Below are 22973 nucleotides of genomic sequence, written 5' to 3' on the forward strand. Positions count from 1 at the left end.
GGAGAATTGCCTGGTTTTTCATCCATAGGACAATAGTGAAGACAGTAATAGAGAGGAACATATAAAAACTGTGTGCTATACCAGAATAAGTGCAATTCTTACTGGTGACCCTCTGGGACATTTCAGTACATTAAGGAATATTCAGGTGTCTTTGGTGTCAACAGCAAACACTGAGCTAGCTAGAGGACTTTAATGGAGCTATAAAGAAGGTTTGCCAGAGGGTTTTAGATTTATGCACTGAATTCTCCTCTCTCATACTGCCCGGCTAGCAAGAGAACACAAAGCTTATTTTTCAGCGCATTCATTCCATGTGAAAGTTGGCTTTCTTGCTTATCTTCAATATAATATTGCCCAACACCACAAAACCTGTGACCAGAATTTATTAATATTCTCAATAAATTGTATTTTGTGACTTTGAATTTGAAAGAAAAGTCTACACTTTCCTGTGAAGCCATTTATATAGTACTTATGGCACAAAATCATCAGATAAGAAGACAGTGTACCAGATCCTGTATCTAAATCATTAAGTAATAAGTAAATCCTAGTTTCAACTCTCCCTCCTGTCCCAGGTATAGCCCTCACAACAGGTCCTCAGTGCCTGCAGCAGCAGAACGCAGTTGGAAGGCAGAGCTGTGCAGCCCGCAGCAGGGAGCTGTGCCCACCCTCAAGGCAGCCCCTGTTCTGTGAGCAGAGTCACTGTACGTATAATCAACACGCTGTTCCTCCACAGCCTGCAATCTCAGGGAACAAAGTAAAGCCATGAAAAGGTTTTGCCACACATAGAAAATTAACATCCTGAGGGACGGCTCCTCAGCCTGACCTGGCCAGCGTTCAGCTGCCTGCAGCCACGAGCACAGCAGCAGCAATGTGCAGCACTGAGGCTTCCCCCAGGGACCAGAACAGGGGAGGGGTTGGGATAGGGGACAACCCTCAAGCCCTCAGGGAACTACTGAGGCATTCTGCAGAGATACTGTCTGCATTGTAACTGATTTATCACTGATTCTGCCTTTGACCCAGCCAAGTTTTGAATTCCATCTAACTCTTAATGTAACCAGCTCAGGGAACGTATTAGACAGCCATGTCCTGGACTTGTTACACCAATGCTTAAAAGCTGTAGCTTAGCTTGAGCCTTACCTGATATAAATATGTTCATAAAGTGTTAGTAAATTTTAAGGGGAAAATGGGCAAGAAATGCAATAGCTTACCTGTAAAATTGAGGCTTGCTTTTCTGGGGAGTGATTCAAGTATTTCTCTGAGATCCATTACCAAAATCTGGAGGGGCAGAGGGACTAAAACAGTCATTATGTTGTGCAAGTCACCTGTAAAAATTAGGTGCATGAGGAAAAACAGAACAAAAAAGGAGAGCCATGCAGTGTTAGAAAATTTATCATCTGAAATCCAAGGTTCAAATGATTAGCCAAAAAATTCAAGTCCTCTATGTAATTCAACGTGTATTTAAATTCCTCTGGTGTCAGCTCTCCCCACTAAGATTTGTTCAGATCACCACAGGAATTTATTGCAAATTTTGCAAAGCTTTTGACCTGTATCATCTTATTAAACTTTTATGAAAAATCAATGGAGTTCAATCATGTTATGAGCTGTTCTTCACACACGTGTCAGTGGCAAATGGAGAAGTCTATTTCTTCCAAAGTCTGGAGTGAAGATGTTAAATTGGATACAAGTCTCTGACCATATGTCCGTGGTGCTGATGAGCTTAGAATAAAGGTGTAAGAAAATAAAATATATGCAATTTTGGTGAAACTATGAGACAGAGAACTTGGAACTGAGGGCTTTTGAAGGGGATGGGAGGTTGGTTACACGTTACATAAGTGTAAATTAAATAATTTTATCCAACAAATGTTTAAAATAAATACCCTAAGGAGCTACACTTAGATTCAAGGAGAAATAGGCAACTTCGTCACACAATTGTATCACCAGCATCATGAGCAGGAAGAGAAAAGAAGATGAAAGCATACTCTCCCCTTTTCCTCTTTAACTAAGGCCATTTTCTACAGCACAAGCAGGTCTTCAGAGCATACTTGGGTAATGAAGGATTGTTGGTCCCCCTGTGTGGGACTCTGCACGCAAAGCAAAGTGCTCCCCTGGCATGCACTGCAGTTCTGTGTGGGAGCAGGAGTGCACAATAGCTCGAGTAAGTCAGGATAGGACAGGAGAGTACGAGACCTTGCACACCGAGGGGGTGCACACATGTCCAGACATCCCAACATCAGCTGTGCCTGCCTGGTGAGTCCCAAAAATGTCAACACCTACAGGCCTATGAGAAAAATAGTTAAACAAAACAACTGCCTCTATAAACTATCACACTTTAAATATAGCTTCAGGGCTACAGGGCTGCTGCTACCAGCTTACTGCTCTTTTACCCATTTTATGGGCACACAGATAGGGCTAGAAACTCAACACTGTCTTTTAATAGCAGACACTGAAACAAACAGAAACCAAGTTCTGCAGAAACTCTCCTGGGTAAGCTTCAATACTTAAAGCTCCTGTATATTAAACCAGCATTGCCCAGCATTTTAAGCTTTAACAGAAAAGATAGTGTCTCTTGTTTGTTCTATTTCTTTATTTTTCTTACCTATTGTTTTGTTTTTAATTTCCGTGAGTAAGCAGTATTGGTATCCTGCTGGCTTCCTGCTAGCTACAGGAGAAGGAAGGGGAATTTTTGCAATAATTTAAAAATACACTGAAAGTATGGAAAGGTTAAGAATTTTGAAAAAAAAAATAAACTAAACAAAGACAAAGAAAGGCAACAAAATTAGCTTTTATCAAATAATCAAAGCAGGTGAGAATTCTACAAAGAGCCTGGCAAAACTGGGTCTGATTAAAAATACGGCTATGTGGTGTTTTGTTTTGTTTTTAATCAAAATCTTCAGTGGCATCCAGCAAGCCATCCCAAGGTGCAGAACAATGAGACTACTATTCATATTTCTCAACTATAGGCATAATGCAAATGGAAAAGAATCTTGTGAAACTAACTGCAATGTTTACCATCTTTGCCAAATCCATAGGCTTACTTTTATGTCAGCCATTTTTACCAGAAAAAGGCATCTGATGCTTCTCAGAGTCAGAGGGTGTTTTGCTACAAATATATATTTTTTTTAAAAGTGGCAATCATAAGAGGAAAACAAGTCTTGTGTCTTAAAATTTTCAAAGCTACAAGTATTTCATACCATCTCTTTCACCTCCTAAGTAAAGGAAGGCATCAGGCTCAGGTTGGTATTACATTAAATAAAACACCTGGAAAGGCTATTTACATGCATTCTGCATTTAATCAGAGCCTGAGACCCTTTGTGCTGCAAGTATACTTTAGCAGAGACCTGCAGGTTTACCCAGTTAGCGTGAACTGGGGTCAATAGGCCAGCTTTGACCAGCAACAAGTCTGAGCCTAAGGAGCTTTACACGAAGCACAGCTTTTTTGCTACATTAATCTGCAGTCTTGTACTTCTTACCTTGGGTGTCTTCACTGTAGGAAACTGAAGTCACACTAGCATATAGTGCAAAAAGGAACTGGTACCAGGCCTTAGTCTTTAACATACGTGCTCATTTTTTTGCTGCATCCTCTGAAGGGAATGCTGTTGTGCTGTCTTCAGCTTTGATTACTGTGGGGAAAAGCCCTAAATGGGATATTCTTTTGGCCTGATAGACAAAACATGTGTGTTGGTGCTTCTCACAATGTGAACAGTCATCAAGGGAATTGTTGCTTAACCATTCTAAAGTTAACCTGGGTATTGCAGTGTGTTTTCATGATGTTATGTGTACTGAAAAGACAATTGAGGAAAAAAGGTTTAAAATGGTATTTTCTGCAATTTACATCAAGTACTACTATAATTTAAGAAGCAAACAATAAATGATGATAAAAATAGAAAATTATAATCGAACAATACTCACTTTACTCAAGATATAAATACTCTCATCAGCTGTTATTTAGCAAAATTTATCGAGACAACAGGGAATGTCTGGAAAGAGACTCTGACCACCTTTTTGACTTCAAATAACATAGGAAATAAACTTGATTGTATTTAATGATTAGTTTAACATGAATTAAAACCAAATTTCCAAACCCCAGCTCTACACGATCATTAAATATAATCATCCCTTGAGTGAAAAAGAATTCATTCAGTTGTGTATATTAATGATATTTTATGTAATGTCTTTTCCACAGCTCACTAGTGGCTTGGGGTAGTTTGTTTGTGGGGTGGGATTTTTATTATTTATTTAATTATTTTTTGGCAGGGGGAGAGAAGAAGCTTTGAATAGTAACAAAGTTTAGAACATCAGTGTGAGGTGTGAAACTTGGGTATGTAAGTTTGAGGGATGAGTGCCTGAGCCCACGTCAGAGTTGGGCCTGAAAAAAGGGCTTAAAATGAGTTTCAGGCAGCCAAACTAAATTACACAGATTACTACATAAAGTTGCTCAGTTTCAGCCTGTAAAACGGGAAGAGTGAGATTTTTCTATCATATAGAGGTAGTGCTAAATTAAAACCCATTAATCCTTTGCAAGTATTTAGGTACCAAAGCAATACAAGCTATATTCATAAGCAAAAGAGCTCTATTGAATTACTGAGGTTATTCACAAACTAGGATTAAGCGATCAAAGCAAAATCTTGTTTGTTTTCATTAGTAGTGCTTAGATATTTCTGTTAAGATCTCTGTCAGTACCTGACACAATATATTCTTTGCTAGTGTCAATGGCAAGAGGGCCATAAACTTTAAAGCTAGGCCAGTTGACCCTTGATCATGTTGAAACCTGAGCATGATGAAAATATGACTCTTCCTAATTCTGTTAGATTTGCAGAAAAGCTACAGAATGGTCTCTTTTTCTTTTTTCCTTCCCCTCCAGTTATGCAGGTTTAACATACTCTAAGTTTTTATTATACTCTTACTCTGCTCATATCATGCATCAGTTATTTTAAGGGAAAACCTACTGCTAGATTAATAAAATCCCTTCCAGCTTCAACACAGTGCTCTTACAAATCAATGCAGCATGTGTTAAAGACTTGATATCTAATTACAGTAAAGCAACAAAAAGGTAGGGGGGGAGGAATATGTAGTTCATTGTCAGTCATTTTAACAAATAGCAATCTCCAAATTAGCAATCTCCTTCCTCACTAACTACTCACCTTTGGCTTTTAAACCAGGCATGTAGGTAAACAATGGAAGTTCCTTGCTATCTGTAAGAAAGCCTATTAAATTTAGTAAATCTTCAGTTTTTAAAGAAAGGCATGAAGTAGATAATGCAAAACTCCAAAATAGGGCTCTGACAGGATTAACCTAACTATTATCAGAACTATTTCTCGTTGTGCTCTGATTTTAGGGGAAACAGCAAAGCACAGTGAACTCTGCCAGGTATGTTTGATTTTACGTTCACCTTAGTGGACGTGGTGGGGGGAGAGGGGAGGAAATTAAGAAGTCAACTAGAAGCTATACTGCTGAATAGCAAAAACAAATTGTTCATAGAGGAACTTCATAAACATAACAGGCAAACGCCTCAGCTAAGAATATTTAATTCATCTTATGACAGACGGAAAAATGTAAATTTGTAATATCCAAAAGGTTATTTTTAAATTACTAGACCAGGTTTTAATTGCTGATAACCTCAGGTCAGATATACAATAGGCCAGGCCTCTGTGAAGCAGTAAACTTGGCATCAGTTCTCTACATTCATGCAGAGTCTGATCAGATTTTGTTTTGCAACAGTCACTTAATTAGCAGTATCACTAACTCTTACTACCTTAACATTATCTTCCTTTAGCTAATGATATCATTTTGCATGTGCTAAGTAAAACAGGAATTAACAAAATTCCAATGGCTTACTTAAATGATAAATAACAAGCCATTTTAAGGAAGAAATCTCCTAGGGAGTGCGGAAAAACCTGCAGCTGAAGGCAAGCGAGTCAGGATGTGTAACTCTGCACAGGCATAAACAGGAAACGGAGCAGCTTGCATTTGGATTGACAATCTGGCTCCAAATGGCTCATCTACAGCGGGCACAATGCTTGACCCCTGTCAAACATGAAAACTGTGGTTTTGTAATAGTTTTCTGTCCTGACACCTCTCGGGGCTCCCTTATATAAGTAAAATCTTACCTTCTCTGTCATTTTGTGTGGTCAAGGAAGCTCTTGCTTAGTGAAATACTTAAAATCAACAACGTCACCTTTATCTCAAAACACCTTCTGATGCACCCACTTCCTATGGTTTTCAAATAAAGTCTCTGAAAAATAAACATCAAAGATTAATTTTATTTTATTTTACTTAGAATAATATTAATTTATTTTATTGTCACATTCCAACATAACATAGGAACTAGCTTGACCTTCTAGAAAAGAAGTCTCAAATGTTTACCAGTGCCAGTAGTGTTTAACTCTACTTCTTCTACATATTCCATGTTTCTGATGCACTGACTCCATAATAATTAAACACTATGCAAATTCTCTTTGCAAAAGCTTACATTGGTGTTTCCAGAGCACATGTCCTGCAAGTAAAGTTGACCATAATGCCAGGAGACCACCTCTGTGCAAAGCGGTGCTGTGTACTTTCTAGGTTCAAAGATTAAGGGGACATGAAAAGGAGACGTAGACGTAAACTAAGGACAAAAAGGTGAATCACAGGCCCTTCATGACAAACGTAATAGACCCTCTCCATTACACTCCACAGAAAAGGTGCCTCTAAGAGCCATTTCATCTCTGAAAACAACGTGGGCGTTGCAGACTCAAAGGAAATAAGGAGCAGTAACTTTCTTCCTAAGGATGTGTGCCAAGCCAAGGATTTGGTTGTTGAACAACAGATACAGCTCTAAGGAAAGGGGATTTAACCATGCAGCAAAAAATATAATAGCAAGAAATATTTTATTTTTTTTTAATGGAGTTTGCTGTAGTTCTCTGTAACATTTTAGGAGAAAAAAAAAAAAAAAAAAAAAAAAAGGCAAGATTTTCAAGTTGAGAGCCTATAGTTAAATATTTTGTTAAAGCTCAAAATTAAATGGAACTTGAAAAAGTTATCCATACCTCTGCCAATTTATTTGGATACCTAAATTTGGACCTGGAAACTTCATGTTCAAACTTTCTGAAAACAGGAATTGGTCTTGTATTCAACAGAATGATTATCAGCTAGAACACACCAGGAAAAAAATGTGCTATCTGTAGTATCATCACCTTCACAACTAATACTAAAACCAGATATTAAAATGTCATGTTTTTATTTTACTGTTGTCAGAAATAAAGATGGATTTGTAAAACAATACATTTTATTATAAGTACCTCTGTTTTGTAAGTTTTTAAAAACCCCAGGATGGACATCTTTCAATTGTTCATTCATCCATTTACAAAGGGGCAGTTAAAATCACAAAGTAACACATCACTTCATATTTCTCAGTACTAAAATAGAAGTTTCTTTATATCCAACCTCTTGTAGTCAACATTGTAATTATCAGCTTAAAGAATAACAGAGCTGCTATTTGTAAGCAAGCAAAAAAAATGTTCTAGCATAAACTACTGCACACGTTATAAAATTACAATTTTTAAAATGTTAATGGTTTATTAAAGAAACCTCTTGAATTTATAATAACAATTTCTCTAAGCATTTTGTAAATGCACTAAATTTGAGAATTATAGTACTAGAAAAATCTTCTGTGTGGTATAAACATTTTACAAAGAATATGACTACCACACTCAGCATAGATCATTTTTGGGGCAGCACTGTTTAGAGCTGCAGAGCTCTGTTCAAAACCTATGAAATGTGACAGGGTTTCTCTCTCAGACGAAGCATGCATAGCTTTGTTCATCTTGTGAAACTTCTCATGAAGCTAGAAACTGAATGACACAAGCTTGGATAAATACAAATTGTGTTAGGTAATAATAGTGAAAAACCCAAATTGGATTTGTGTGGTTTGACAATGTTTTTCAGGTGCCATTTAATTATTTGTCCCACTGTAACTGGTATCAATTGCTGGGTGTACGGGGCACAAAATAAAGGTCCTTACCTGAAAAGGCTGCTGGTTCCATTTATATAAGAGATGAAAAACATGATCTTTGTGGGGGAGGAAAGAGGGCTGTTTATATTTAGTTTTAAATAAACAGCTGATTTGTATTTTGCAAGCAATTATTCTGCAGATGGATAAAAGTTTTGATATAATCTTTCACTCATTAAAAAAAAAAAAAAATCGATTGTTTAAAAACTTAATTTTTTAATGACTTCTGGTCAAAATTTAAGTGCTTTAAACACTTCTGGTCATTCTTTTAGGAACAGCATGCAATTAACCAGAAACTATACTTGCAAAATACAGCAACACACTGGAAAGATTCTTCCTAGAAGTTTCATTGCAGCTTCATGAAAAATAATACCCTAAGTGAGGCTCGTGTCCCACTAATTAATTTATTTTAGCAAGTAGAAGGCACGGAGGTGGACTTTCAGTAATGTAACTACCAGGAACAAGGGTCAGAGGAAGGAGATGTAAAATGTCCATTTGTCACTTACACATCGTACTCACTAATGAGACAGCCGTAGATGCCTTAGAGCCTTTAAGGAACGAAAGGCTGCCCCATGCACCCATGTCCCCACCAGACGGACAGCACACACCAGTGGCACTCTCTGCTAAGGCAGCAAGGGCTCAGGTCGGGTCCGGGGGTGAGGGGTTAGTACCTGAGGGAAGCCAGCATGCTTAACGCCTACGTAGGGGGGGAGGTGCTGGAAGTAGCCCACACTGGGGGAAAAGCAAGGGGAAATTAGATGGGACAATCAATTACGATATTTGAAAGCATGTGATTAGCATACAATGACCAATTTCCTACCTAAAAAAAAAAAAAAAAAAAGTTCAGTGGCATGGATTTGAGGTATATTTGCAATGTTATTTTAACACATAAGCAACAATAGTTTAGAAATCCCTGATATGAACTGAGGATGGAGCTAAGCACCCCAGTAGTGACACAATATAAACTTCAGCACATGAAATACTGGAAGTTGATGTAAACAGCTTTTAATAGCAGTGAACATTTGTTCGCTTTGTTTAGACCATCTGGATGTTCCATTGTGTTCGGTTCAACACCGACTGCCATCGGCTGACAGTTGATATATGTTAAGTACAAGCAAAGTGCCTCAGCCCACTCCAGGGACCCCGAGGAGAACTTTTCAGTGTTTTGTGGAATACACTGTCAGAGCGCAGCGCGGTCACCTGCATCCTTAATGGCTCCGGGCCAAAGTCCTCCAGCTTTTTTATCAAAGGAGAGTTTTGCTTTTACTGTTTGAAAGGTTAGGAAAACTATGCCAAAGTTCTTCCAGGCAGCTTGGAGAGCATCAGCTGACAGGAATGATTTTCAATATGGAGCAAAGAATAAAGAGAACTACTAATCCTGAGAGATTCCAGGTCTCACTCATTTTACATGCAATGTGGCTAACAGCCTTTTGAGTGCAACAAAAGAAAAAAGTTACTAATAAACATGGTGATGTAATTGTTCTCAGAAAAAAAAAAAAAAAAGTTGGGAAATCAACAGCTCTGGAGTACACAGATTTTTCCAGGCCTGTCAAGCATGGAACATAGAAATGGACAAATCTGAAAGCTTATTTGGATGCATTCACACAGAATAAAAAAAATCTTTTTTGTTATTGGCTTTTTCTTGCAAAGTTTAACTCAAGAGTTTGATTCTTACAAGCTACTGCAGCAATCTACTCATCCACCCAAAAAGTAGCACATAAGCAGCAGCACTCCAAGGTTTCTCATGTTATACCACAGCTCCAACAGGGCTGAGAGTGCCTGTTAGCTTCCATTCAACTTCACCTACCAGCCTCTCAGGAAGGCCTTTCCAGGGAGTACCGAGTGGTATTTGATGTTTCAGAGGTACCCATGTCAAACCATCCCATAAGAATCAATCTTGTTTCATACACTTCAAAGCTACCAAGTAAACATTATGTAGATGACAATTTTGGCCTTTTTTTTTTTTCAGCCTAAACTGAAAGAAATGACAGTCAAGGCATAGAAATATCATCTTCTGAAAAGATGACAGAGAACATCTCCAAATTATCTACGGAAAAATGTCCTGCAGATTATATGCATTTGAATGAATGTCATCTTTTTCAAATGTACCCAAAAGAAGTAATGAGTCCTGGTCAAGTCATGAAGTAGTAAATTTGTTAACAAATTAAAGAATTCTTTACATAACTGAAAAATATCCACATCTTACAGAATCAGGTCATCAAAATCAAGTGATCAACAACACACTCTGCACTGAAGCTCAACGAACACAACCAAATTCAACCATAGATCACTATCACTATAGAGGTGCCACTTCTCAGGTTGGACTTAATAACCAGCTAGAGATATGAAGAACTATACTTAGGACCAAATCTCCTTTGTATTGCTCACCTAAATCAATAGGACAGCTCAAGTCAGTTAGCTAGGTTCCTGCTGGAAGAGACCAACATACCTACATTTCCAACATGCAGGTAACTTCTAAACCTTCTGGTCCATCTTTGTAATGCGCTAGCTTTTGCAGTTCTGCAACCATAACAGTTAACACAGGATTGTCTCTTTTCAACATTTCTACGAGTTTGGGGTGGTTTTGGAAAGTGTAACACGTGGCCAATTAACCATTTAGAAATGTACATTAGATGTGCCATTTGAATATACATGTATGCTAGGATTTCCAACAGTTTTGCAAACATTGAACCAATACTGTGATACTGCCAAACTGCAAGTACTACACAGCACAATTCAATTTCCAGAGCCAGGCATTGAGAAGGCAATTTAGTCAACATCAAAGGGCGCATGACATCTAGCTCTGGCTCTGCAGAAGAGAACATCTATCCCAAATGCTGCTGATGCTTAGGCATTAACTTTTCCAATTATTACTTGAAGTATTAAGAAAAAAAAATAAAATAAAATAATCCCTCTTTTTGGTTTAAAACCATGAAGTCACAACCTGCCAGTTCAGTCAGATGTACCACGCAGCTTTCAGTTAACCACTGACACCTGTGACATTAAAGGAAATTGAAGCTGGTTATTTACAGGCCATGCAGTTTGTGTTCAAATGTTTTGCACATTTCCCTGTGCTGTTCCAAACATATATCCCATCCTTAATCACATTACATCCCTAATTTCCCTAGTTGCTTTAAGCTCCCTTTTTGCCCTTACATCATCTAGTCAGAAGAGCTGCATATCACAGCAGGCTTCATAAGCAGGGGCAGTCTCCAGCCTGGAACATGCCCTTGTATTGTACGACACAGGTACAATACATGCTAATACAGAGTCATTGTCCTAGCATAATATTAAGGTTTGAAAAAAATGATCAACTGATTAATATTGCATCAAACAAAAAAAAAAAATCTATTGTAAATTAATAAATCATGAAATAATTTGCTCTTTCAAAACCAATATAATCAATAACTCTCATGCTATTTTATACCATCATGTAGTTGAGCAAAAGAAGAATTAAGACATTATTCAAATGTCTTATTTGGGAAAATATCTAAAGTTTCTGCTTTGCTTTTAAAAGACTGTAGTGCTTATCATCAGTTTACAAACGTTTGCACATAAACCAGCCGAGCACTTAATTTTTTGCGTTTGTGTAGCAATGTAATATTTCAAAAGAAATTGAATTTAATCAGTTGCAGTAGAAGTTATTCAATAGCTGATAAATGGATGTACTGTAAAATGTAATGTCACCTAGTTAAAAAAGAAAAGAGAGAGAAGATGCTAATTCTGCTGATGAAGATATTGTTTTTCCCCTCTTGTGCCCTATTCATTATGCAAGGCTGCAGAATATGAAGTGTAGTGTGTGATCCGGGCGATCTAATGATCTCCCACACCTGCTCATCTGGTACAATTTTAATTAACACTCCAAGGAGGTTTGTCAAGAGTAATCAAAAACATTGTCGCTTATAAAGCTGTGGCAAGAAATCAATAGTTTTCATCAGAAAAGGTAAGGTCTGGCATAACTGAACCATTTAATTGCTTCATTCCAATAAACAAAAACTGCACATTTTAATGACTTGATTTTGGAGATCAATATCTAAGCACATATTGCATTAAACAGCAACATGTGGTGAGATATTCACAGTCATTTCAATTCAGAATGAAGCATTCCTCTTTTTTTATTTCATCTCAAATGGCAATAGGTTGCTGAGCCTATGCAGTGCTATGATTTATATCAAATGAGTGACCTCTAGGGCCGTAAGACTAGAACGGGTGACTAGTTCTCAATGGTAAGCTACTGGCACTTGACAAAGTGCCTGAAGCAGAATGAATTTACTTCTCTTTTCCTCAATCATCAACAGGCTCTGCCCTGACCCCCATACTGACTCCTATAACAAGATCTCCTGTCTCTGACTGAAAAATTTACTGTCATGTCTACTTTTCATTGAGCTCAAGTGAGTACTTCTGTCACCTTCAGTGAACTGAGTCTGTAAAAGATTTAACTAAACACCAGTCACAGTTTAAAAACTCAACAAGAACATCTCATACAAAAAACACTGCTTTTAAGCGGTTCTGTTTCTTAGAAGTCCAGGAGCTATGTCTTTTTGTCACGTTTTTGCCGGTGTAAATGTTTGTCATTAAACTGCTAAAAGCTACTGCTCCAGAAAGAAATGAATGAGAGACTCACTGCCTGGTGCAGGTATCGGAACATGGGCAAAATCGAGCCCCACTAGAACACTCCTACTGGATACAAATGCAGCCAAAGTCTAAATGCTCATAAAGTACAAAAGATTCAAGAATGAGAAATTTTACATATGAAGAGAGGGCAGCTATAAATCACCCAGCCATTTGAATTCATGCTATGATTTGTATATGATGTAAAGAATCAACATGCTCAAAATGTCTCCAGACAGTAATGCCATTAACCATTTTTTTCTATGCAAGAGATTTCAAATTTTAAAGCAATACTTGTAAATCACTTTTTCTACACTTCCAATAACAACAGTTATGCCGGAATATATGATATCTAGCTACACATGAAAGCATACATAGCATATGTTAATCATTTTAACTAGTATTTTACTAGTATTTTAACTTTATAAAGTAATAAAAACTAATATTGCAAGAACCCTTTCTATCAACAATAAGGTAGTTAAAAGGCTGACACTTGATGGTTTATTCCAACATCTCACTAAAGCCTTACACAAAATTTTCACTCCCTCTTTAATTTTCAATTCTTCTACCCTCCCTGCTTCACAGCTTCTGGCTATTGGCTTTTACAATCTGTCCCTAGAGAGCCAGGAGTTATTACCCCTGTCGATGGAAGAGAAAGGGATGTTATTCCCCTGTCACCCTCTCTGGCTCCAGCAGATTCCTAGCTCTGATCTATAGCCTTCATTGGAGAAAAGCGCCTGACATGCTGTTAGTTCTCAACCCTGTCAGATCCATCTACCCATGCTACTGGCATTACTTACTGGAGCCAGAGTCACAGGAGTCAGACCAAAAATTTTAGAAGCAAACACTATATATGCATTGAATAAATAGAAGAGCAAAATGTCTCCTGCAAAGCGTGCAGGTTTTCAGGGGACACTGTGCCACACACACTGAAGCTGAGCTCAGAAACAGCTGAAGCAGTACCTGGAATTATTCACATTTACAGCACTAACATTTCATAAGCTAGGTAGCACCTAAAGGATACAGAACAAAGAAATGGACTTAAAATGTACACTTCTTTCAATACTGTTTTAACAGACTATTGCTTAATTTTTATTGCTTCTTTTTAGTAGGTCACCTGGCTGCTACATAAAATGGGCACCTTCAGTGGCGAGGGTGAGGAAGCATGAGATAGTTGCATGCCACATTACTTATACGCTGTCTTCTCACAATACAAATTATGCATCAGCATTGTGGATGTGTTATTTTACTGGACTTCCCCATTTAACTAATATTTAATTAGCAAAGAATGGATTTGTTCCCCCTTTACAGTTTTACAAAGCCAACTCCCCCTTTCTGATATCTCACCCTAAGCAGGGAGGCTGAGTGGGGAAGACGTTGCTGTGCCCCTTCCTTTCTCTCCCTGTGCTCAGCTGGAGGTGGGAGCACTTCAGCTCTTTCTGGAGAAGCTACAGGGTCAGAGACAAAAATAACTGTAGGTGGTGCAGGATGAGAGCTGCTGGACATCTACTTTTCCAGGTCAGAATTGCTTTTGACCAGTTTTTGCTTTTCCTTTTCCTTTTTGCTTAAGGAAATCAGGAAGGATGGCAAATATTCTGCAAATGCACAGGTAAGAGGTGGAACATAAGTAGACTTCGAGATTCAAAGGAAGCAAGGGAATATCCCTGCAGTAGGAAACAGCAGGTAGCAGAATGGGATTTTGATCTTGAATGGGCTTCTGCTGTAATATAAATAATAAAAAGAAGTCTTCCCTTTTGGTGTCGCCCCAAACCCAACCACATGCCACCTACTAGAACTCCTTCAATATTAAGAAGTCACCTCCTGATCCTGTTGGATTGTCTCTCGCCTGCTTTTAAAAAGTTTTCACGTTTTTTCTGATTACGATTCTCCCACAGAAGGAGCAGCACCTGGAGGTCTGCAGAGCATATTTCTCAACTGACAAGCAACACGAACAGCCTGAAATCTCACAAGACAGCCCGGTAAAGTTTTCCAGATAACTAATGGTTTGGACATTTTTATACAACCATACACATTTCTCTCACTTTCCTGAGATACAGACAGAGCTATAACCATAATCAGTTTTATCTGCCAAAGCCAGCAAACAACACCTTAAAATGATTTAAATAGGCACAACAGAAGTTTTAAAGCACAAGTAAATGGGATCTTACGGAGAAGAAAAAAGGGGGGGAGGCAACAACAGTATTACTTTAAATATTGTGTGTGAGGATATACAGGGTTATGCTTTTTGAGAGTGAGAAGAAATGAGAAATTATTTACTGCATTTAACTAGGAAACTAAGAGAAATCGAGAATTACAGAGGAGAAAAAAAGCTAGATACTTTGCTTTTGCACAATGGTAGCTGCTTTTTTTCTTAGAGTTGCTGAGCCCTGTAAGAAAGGATACAGATTGCTTTCTCATGGCAGTTTCACTCAGATTCATTTATTTTTTCCTCCTGAAAGTTAGTAATGTTCTTCCCACTGTAAGACAATATAACTGTAAAAGATAATTAAATGCCTGCCTCAAATGGGGTGATGAGAAGACATTTAACTCAGGGACTATCCAATAGTTCTAACTATACATGCATATGTTTGCACACACAAAGATTTTTTTGGCAGATTTTTACACACCTCATCTGGGAAATATTCTATACAGAAAACTGTGTGATATGCATACATGAAAAGATAACACACCAAAGTGTAAATGACTAGCTTCATTTTCTACAAGCATACTTATCAATATGTTTTCATTATTTGTTCTATTATTTTTAATACTTAATACTTCAGTGTTCAGCCTTCACAAGCCCATAAAATTTAAAAGAAATGCAAAATAAACAGGCAGAGTTAAATATTAAATGAAGTACAAGGGAGCTAGGCAATGCAAATGCTAGAAGGTAGCAGTGTTTCAACATTTGTACTAATATATTCCTTCATTGTGATATTTGTTATTTCCTGTACATACAAAAAACATGTGATAGTTTCTATTTCAGCATATATAGGTTGCCCAATTTCAGAACTTCATTTTCAATTTATAATAGCTTTGCATTCTTCTTATAGCCTCAGCTCTTCAAACAAAATAATTCTAAGTGCTTTGGCATTTCTTCAGTGAAAGCTGATACACCACGTTTCTACCCTTCACCGGAGAGCAACCACATTTTAAAAAGGTGAGAGGGGGTGGGGGGGTGTTTCTAACTTAACCACATGTTTGTTGATCCCAGAATAATTAACACATGGCAAAACTTTGCTGTGGACAAGAGTCCAATTTTTACATCCTTTACCAGGCAACGTAAACTGCAGCAGGGACTCCACGCACTGCAGGATGACACCAATGATGCCGAAGGGCTCCTAAACAAGCAAGTACATATTGCCAGTACACCAGGGAAGCATTTAGAAGCAAAATATGAGCTTTGCTTTGTTGGTTGGCTGGTTGGTTTGTTTAATTTGTATGCAGTTCAAATAAACGGCATTATAGGAGCAATAAGGGGATGCCAACTACGATGAACAAGCTTTGAAAAGGCTCACTGTAAACCTCGGAAAATCAACATAAAGCATTTTAAATCACTGGAAAGAGGTCCCAGCATTGCAGACCTCCAGTAAGCTTATTAAACATTCTCTGTTCTATTCATTGATTCATTAATACCAATTCAGATTTATTTATTTTTTAAGTTGGAATTCAAATTGTTACTGAATGTGAATTATTACGCAGAAGAACCCTTCGGCATCATCTTACCACTTTCCAGTAACAACTTGTAAAGGTGGAAAATTTAACGTTCCAGCTCCTGAGCTGCACAGATAACCCACTACTTACTTAGAACAATGCACCAGATCCTCATCTTTGAACTAATAGGATCTTTTCTTCTTTTTCTTTTAAATACCACATAAACCCTTTGATCTAGCCTCCATGGGGTACGCAAACAGCAGAAGAGAAGATGCTCCTAAGGGGACAGAGGAAATAAAGCAATAAGGAAATAAACACGTCAGGAAGATGAAGAAAAAACAGGGGACTTTGGGACAACATCAGACAATGCAAAGGACAGGAGTCACGTCACTGATAAGGAAGCTGGAAAGAAAGTGCTCAATGAATCAGACAGGCTTTGGCATATCCTGAGGTAAAGAGTAAGAAAGCAATATTGTTCATGGGATCAAACATGACTGCAGAGACCAAACTAGAAGAAATTTTATTAGGGATGAAAACTAGTTATTAAAGCAAAGGCAGATATGTTATTACAGGAAATTAAACAAGCAGCATGCACAAGAAGAACTGACAAGGTTTGTCCACCAAGATAGAGGAAAGGTTCAAGTGTTGAGATCCCTACCCTAACAACATTATTCTTAATACTGATCGTCAGCAAACAGTGACTGAGCTGGAGGTAACCAGATATTCTGAACAAGGAAAGAAAGTCAGAGACCTGTGAGATTTCAGATGTTGAACGTCATCAACATGAAAACCCTATTTGAGTCTTTAAATGCACAAGTCAGTCACAGAGTAAACTCAGAAATAAGAGATGAGAATTTGGAAAAACTCTTCTGGAGAAGATTGAACAGAAACCAGTAACAGTGAAAGCAAAGGAAAATGTGGGAAATGAAAAACAAAACAAAACAAAACAAAACAGAAAAGCATTCATTGAACCCTGGAAGCTCAAGAATGGGGGGGAGGGGGGAAGACCAGGCAGATTTTGCCTTGAAGAATCTGTTAGTGACATTATTCAGGGAACATTTAATTATGGTGAACAGGGAAAGAATCTGACTAGTCACCATGCAAGAATTAGCAAAGAAGAAAAAGCTACAACAGAGGTGGCATATTTATATTTGAAAGGTGTAGGAAGGAAATGGGAAAAGTATCTGGAAGCATTCATGAGATCAAGAGATTTTATTTATTCTTTCAGACAATGCTGAGTATGGTTGATAGTGCATGGAAGTTCCTATCCCTTAATTTTATTTTCCCTGGAAAACCCTCCAGTATGGCTTTTATTTTCCCTGGAAAATTCTCAGGAATAACACTGGAAAGAAAAAAAAAAAAAAAAGCTATCTAAAACAGCAAGATCTCCCTCAGAACACTAATACTTCAGCCACCCCATGGCAGAAAAAGCTGCATTTCTTCCACCTAGTCTTTTTTTTTTTTCCATCTGATCTTAATTATCATCTCTAGGGTTTCCGTCCTCATTTTAGTTCTTAATCATGAGCTAAAACATCTTTCACACATTCCATGCTATAAACACATTACATCTCAAAATGACAATTTCAGGCCTAATTGGTTAATTTCAACTACTCTAAACACCTTACAAATTACATTTCTCTCTGTTCTGCAGTCACATGGCATAGTGTCCTCGAGAAGATGATCCTAACCAACACCAGCTGTGCCCAGCTGCCATTAACATTACAGCTCCAGAACACTGAAACAATCTAAAGAACTGACAATTTAAAGCTCCCTTTTAAGAGAATATCAAGGTCATAAAATTCAAATCCCATATTCTAAATCCACCCCTCATCAGCCTTCGCAACTCACCCAAAGTCATGTGATCACAGCTGGAATTAAACTGGGGCCTTTTCCTTTAATCCAGCAATAACCACCATATGCTGCTTTATCCCAGAAGCAACAAAGCAAGAGAAGGGATGTGTCTCCAGCTCAGCAACACATCACTTAAATCAAGCCAAATGTTTCTTCTTTCATTTAAGAAAAAAAAAATACACAAATGAAAAATGCCATTAATAGGTGGCAAAATCTATTTTCTAAAGTTTGCTTGCTGGGAACATTACTTGTCCCTCGAAGTTCCACGTAAAATTATTTCTATCCTTTCCAGTGCTTCAAAAGAAACAAGTTGATTAAAAAAGCCCTCAGCTTATTTTGTGAGCATCACAAGAGATCACTGGTTCACCACTGGTTTCAAATGTACCCTCCTTGTAGAGGCCACAGGAGGAGCTTCTCCCTAGGACAGAACCACATCCCACTGCAGAAACAGCTGAGGAAGTTATTACCACGCTGGGTGGAAGAGGGAGATGGAAGAAAGAGAAGAGGTGGGAAGGTAGAAATCAGATTTAATATACTGTTTGATACTCAGCAGAATAGTCAGTGGAATTCAGGATAGCTTATTCACTTGGAACCGGGAAGAAAAAGGAAAAGGCTTTTCTGGGGAAAGAAATCTGCTGAATACCAACCAGTTTGGGATGTCTCAGAATGAATTGCAGCTTGCAAGGACTGCCCCATCTGTTACAACCACCAGTATGCCTACGGGGAACATAAATTTAGCCCAGGGATGCACCACCCCTGCATCCTACACACCTTAAGAAAACCCCATCCTAACGCACTGCTCTGTAATCTGCAGGCACAAAAAACCATGAGTGGTTTCACCGCATTTCAGCTCTTCAGCAACTGTGAGAATTAGGTGAGTGATTTCACATGAAACACACAGCCCTTTGAAAGAAATGGGTCCTTCGTTCCCCTTGAGAAATGTTTATTACCCTTAAATTACAAGGTCTTTGCAATATTACTCCATAAAAGCATAAAATCTGAGTGATAACTTTTCTAATCACCATAAACCTCTGCCTACCACCACAACTTCTGTACACAACACTACTTTGGAAATACTCTTTACATTTGTTATTTTGGAGGACAGGAGATAGGGAAGTTAATCTATACCTTACAGGATGATGATTTTGAACAAATTATAAAATAACCTGTCATTTTTATTACTTCTTGACCAGGTAAATAATATTTAGTACTTCTCTTGTATTTTCCTATGAGGAAAAATAAAATAGTGTATGATGAAGGTTAAATTTAACTTGTATGCCCACATGAAGAGATATTACTATTGTCTCATAAAGAAGATACATAATTAAGGCTGTGAACTGCATGATCAGTTCTATCGTTAGCAGAAGGGATTTCTCAAATCTATATTGATTTTTGCTTGTGCATCTGCATTAGCCTAATCCTCATATACAAGCACTATGAATCCACGAAGAATTGATTTTTATCCTTTCGTTCACAAAAATCTCGTGGCTGAAATTTTTGAGAGAAAACTAACAACAGGGCTAGGTGTCTTCCATGCATGCACATGCAAAATAGCACAAGTTGTAGGGGAGCTGATTTAAATATATTGACACCTCCTCCAGGGAAATCATGTTTTGCTTTATATTACTTTTAAGGAGATCTCAATATATCTCCATTATAAATAAATATAAATTATAAAAAATAATATCAATAAAAATAAATATATATTTATTGATGATATAATAATTAAATGTAGTAAAAAAAATATAATGTATAAGTATCTCCAAAATCTCTCCATTATAAGCATGATAGTGTGTTACAAATATTAAATACGGCATATTACAAAAGATACATATTTTTTAAAAAGGAAAACCATAAAATATTAATAGGACAAGTTCAACACCTAAAGACACTGAGGCAAATGTGTGACAGATTAGCCCAGTCCAGAAACTCTTTCCATGCCCTCATCAGATGCCCTACTGCTCCCAGCTGTTGGCCACATACTGGATCTGAATGCAACACATCACTGAATCAAATGTAGCCACAGCCTGCCACTAGAAGAACCAAACACTTGGAAATCAATCTTTGCGACTTGACATTAATTCCTTAAAAATACAGGCAAGCTCAAAATGGCAGTGAAAATTGCCCTTTAACTAAAAAAGATGCCACAAAGAATTGTAATGCTGACTACCCAACAGGAGCCTTTGTGCCACACTCAGAGTTTGAAATCAGTAACTTCAAAGCCAACATTTTTTAATTGAAAAAAATTACTTTGGACTTCAACTTTTCAAATTATAATATTATAATTTAAAAACCTTTCTTGGCATATGTGCACTCCTTCTCTCCTCCCTCCCCCTCCCACCCACCCCCTTTTTTTTTTGTTGTTTTGGTTCAGTTTGCTTTGTTTTTGTTTTTAATAAACAGAAGCTGACCTGTAACTACAGAGAACCCAACACATCTGTTAAAAGGTTGACAAAGAAGGGAAGTCAGATGCTGGGATAGCAGTGCATTTTACGGTTCCTTTAGGAATCTAACTCCAAGAGCCAGCATGTGTTATTAAAAACAAACTACTTGCGGTAAAAATCTATTTCTGGGGATTGTTTACTGAAATGAAATGTTTATTCGCTAGGGCAGTATTTAAAGCTCCACAGATAAGTGCAAACAGTTCCTGAAAAGATACAAGATGTAATAAAATGCAAAAGGGAAGTGGTGACAATATTAGCTTTGCACCATCTCATTTACAGTAATTTCAGATTTCATATATGCAAATCAAAGGCAATTTCCAATAACAGACTGCTTAACAGCGAAAGGCTTGCTGTAGTATAATTTTTAGCACTTCTAACTTCACGGGCTCGAGATTATTTTCAGGATTATTTTATAACTGAGGCTGCACAGAACGAGGCATGACACTGAAAAATAGACTTAATTACTCCTACAAAAAGATTCTTGGCATGGGTCCACTCCGTATCAGCTTAAAATACCCTGCGCTGCTCTATTGGCAGGACTGGATGTTTACAAGCACTGGATTACAGGAGTAACCACACCTCCAGACTAATTTAAAACAATTTCTGTTAAACAGAAACAGTAGGTCCTGATTTCGTTCATGTGGAAGGGGAGGAAGGGAGGAACGTTGAGCAGGATACTAGGGGAGATGTTGCTGTTGTATCTCCCAGCTCATCAGAATACTGCACGATAAAGGGCAAAGGACTTATTTTAATCCTAGTTGACCTCAGCAAAATTAATTAATTCAAGTAACAAAGCTTTTTGTATGTTGACAAAGCACATAAAAATAGACTTGGAGTTGTTATGGAGAAACAACATAGCACATGCACTGCTCCCAAAATATTCACAGCAAATGCTGCATGGTACAATCTGTCGTGGGATTCTTTTCTCCCCCTAACTAGGTGCACTCCAGCAGCAACAAAGCATTCTCAGGATGGCTGCAAACCCTTTTCCAGAAGCAGTGCAGCCCCCCCAGCACCTGGGCCACCGTGATCTGATCCTCAGCAGGGTTAAGATGCTGAAGGAGTGCTGCTACTTAGTCCAGTAGGACTAGACTGTTTGGGGGATTTAAACAACCTGTGACATTTGCACATCACTGCCAGGAACACTAGTCAGAGAAGCACAACTGCATTTCTAGTACCCGAGGTGGGTGCTTTTGGTTCCTTACTATGGGATACTACAGGAATACAGTATAAAGGCAGGCCTTCACACCCATATTCTTGCCATCAGAATCTTAAAATGTTTACAGACTTATATTAGTCTTTAACACTAGGGAATAAAGTGTTTCCTTTGTCTTGGGGGCTTCTGTGTTTTTGTTTTGTTGTTTAAATAACCCCTATTGACCATTGCACGACTGATTCCTTATGCACCAGAAGGAGAAACGCTGAGGATGTTTGTCAGCCATACTGTCACGGAAGTCAAAAGCAGATATGTAAGAGAAGAAAGATGATCACATTAGACACAGAAGAAGAAAGATTAACCTATGAGAGCTATAGAAGCAGAAAGATGAGCGAAAAGTGGGGGACTCGATGGCTCTAGGGGATTGGTAATGGGTTAGACTGCCTTCCTCCTCTAGATCACTGGTCATATCCAGCCCACATCAGTAGTAGCTGAGTGTCATTACCACCTGATGGATTTTTGGTGACCTCTGCAAAAAGGAATTGATGGTTTCAGCTCAGCTGAATAAATGTTCCCATCATAACAGGTGCACCACTGTCTCAGCAGGAAGGGAGCAAATGTGGAGAAGAAAATGTACCTCTATCCCTACAAACCAGCTTAATACTCAAGGAAGTCTGCTTACTAGAAATGCCATAGATTTATTTAATACTTTCATAAGTATGCTAGAAGATTGCTCTTTTTGAAGCCTTAGTGTTCACCAGCCCATCATGTTCCCCATGCCTTTGCTCATGCCTAGCTGCCTGTAACTAAATCAGGGCAGTAGAAGGGAAAGTCTCTTCTGAAGGGACAATAGGATTTCAAATTCAGGTTATACACCATTGCTAAATTCCTCCTATACTAAAGCACACTAAGACAATATAGTTTTAAACATGTCTCTAAAAGAGCTCTATTTAAAAGCTGTGTTATATTAGCTTCACAGAACTAAGTGACACTCCCTCCAGCCCAAGTTGCAGGATGCACTCGTTGTCCCTTAACTGATTATCAGAGAATGCAGCTGGGATGACTGGAAAACAGCTGAAATCCACAGGTCACTTCAGGCAGGGGGTGAGCAGGTTCCTCCCAGCCAGGCACACAGGAGCCCAAAGAAACTGCAGAGAGTGCTCGCTCTGTCCCAGGCACGCAATGCAAGCACTCCAAAGTTCAACCCGCTGTCATACTCCCTCCAGCCCCTACAAAACCAGGAATTGAGAATATTAAAAAGAAAAGTCACCAT

General features: G+C 38.2%; 1 long non-coding RNA gene across 27 annotated transcripts in view; it reads right to left on the minus strand.

Moving 5' to 3' along the window:
• The window catches only part of LOC137860592 (uncharacterized), an 86236-nt gene that overhangs the window by 41312 nt on the left and 21951 nt on the right, over positions 1–22973 (minus strand). For 19 of the 27 annotated variants that reach the window (XR_011099052.1, XR_011099049.1, XR_011099054.1 and 16 more), the window contains one exon: positions 1206–6229. This is a non-coding gene — a long non-coding RNA (uncharacterized lncRNA). The remainder of the gene's footprint in view (positions 1–1205; positions 6230–22973) is intronic. The other 8 variants (XR_011099055.1, XR_011099045.1, XR_011099053.1 and 5 more) reach the window with 5 other exon arrangements.

Source organism: Anas acuta, chromosome 8 (genome assembly GCF_963932015.1).
Source record: "Anas acuta chromosome 8, bAnaAcu1.1, whole genome shotgun sequence".
Taxonomy (NCBI): domain Eukaryota; kingdom Metazoa; phylum Chordata; class Aves; order Anseriformes; family Anatidae; genus Anas; species Anas acuta.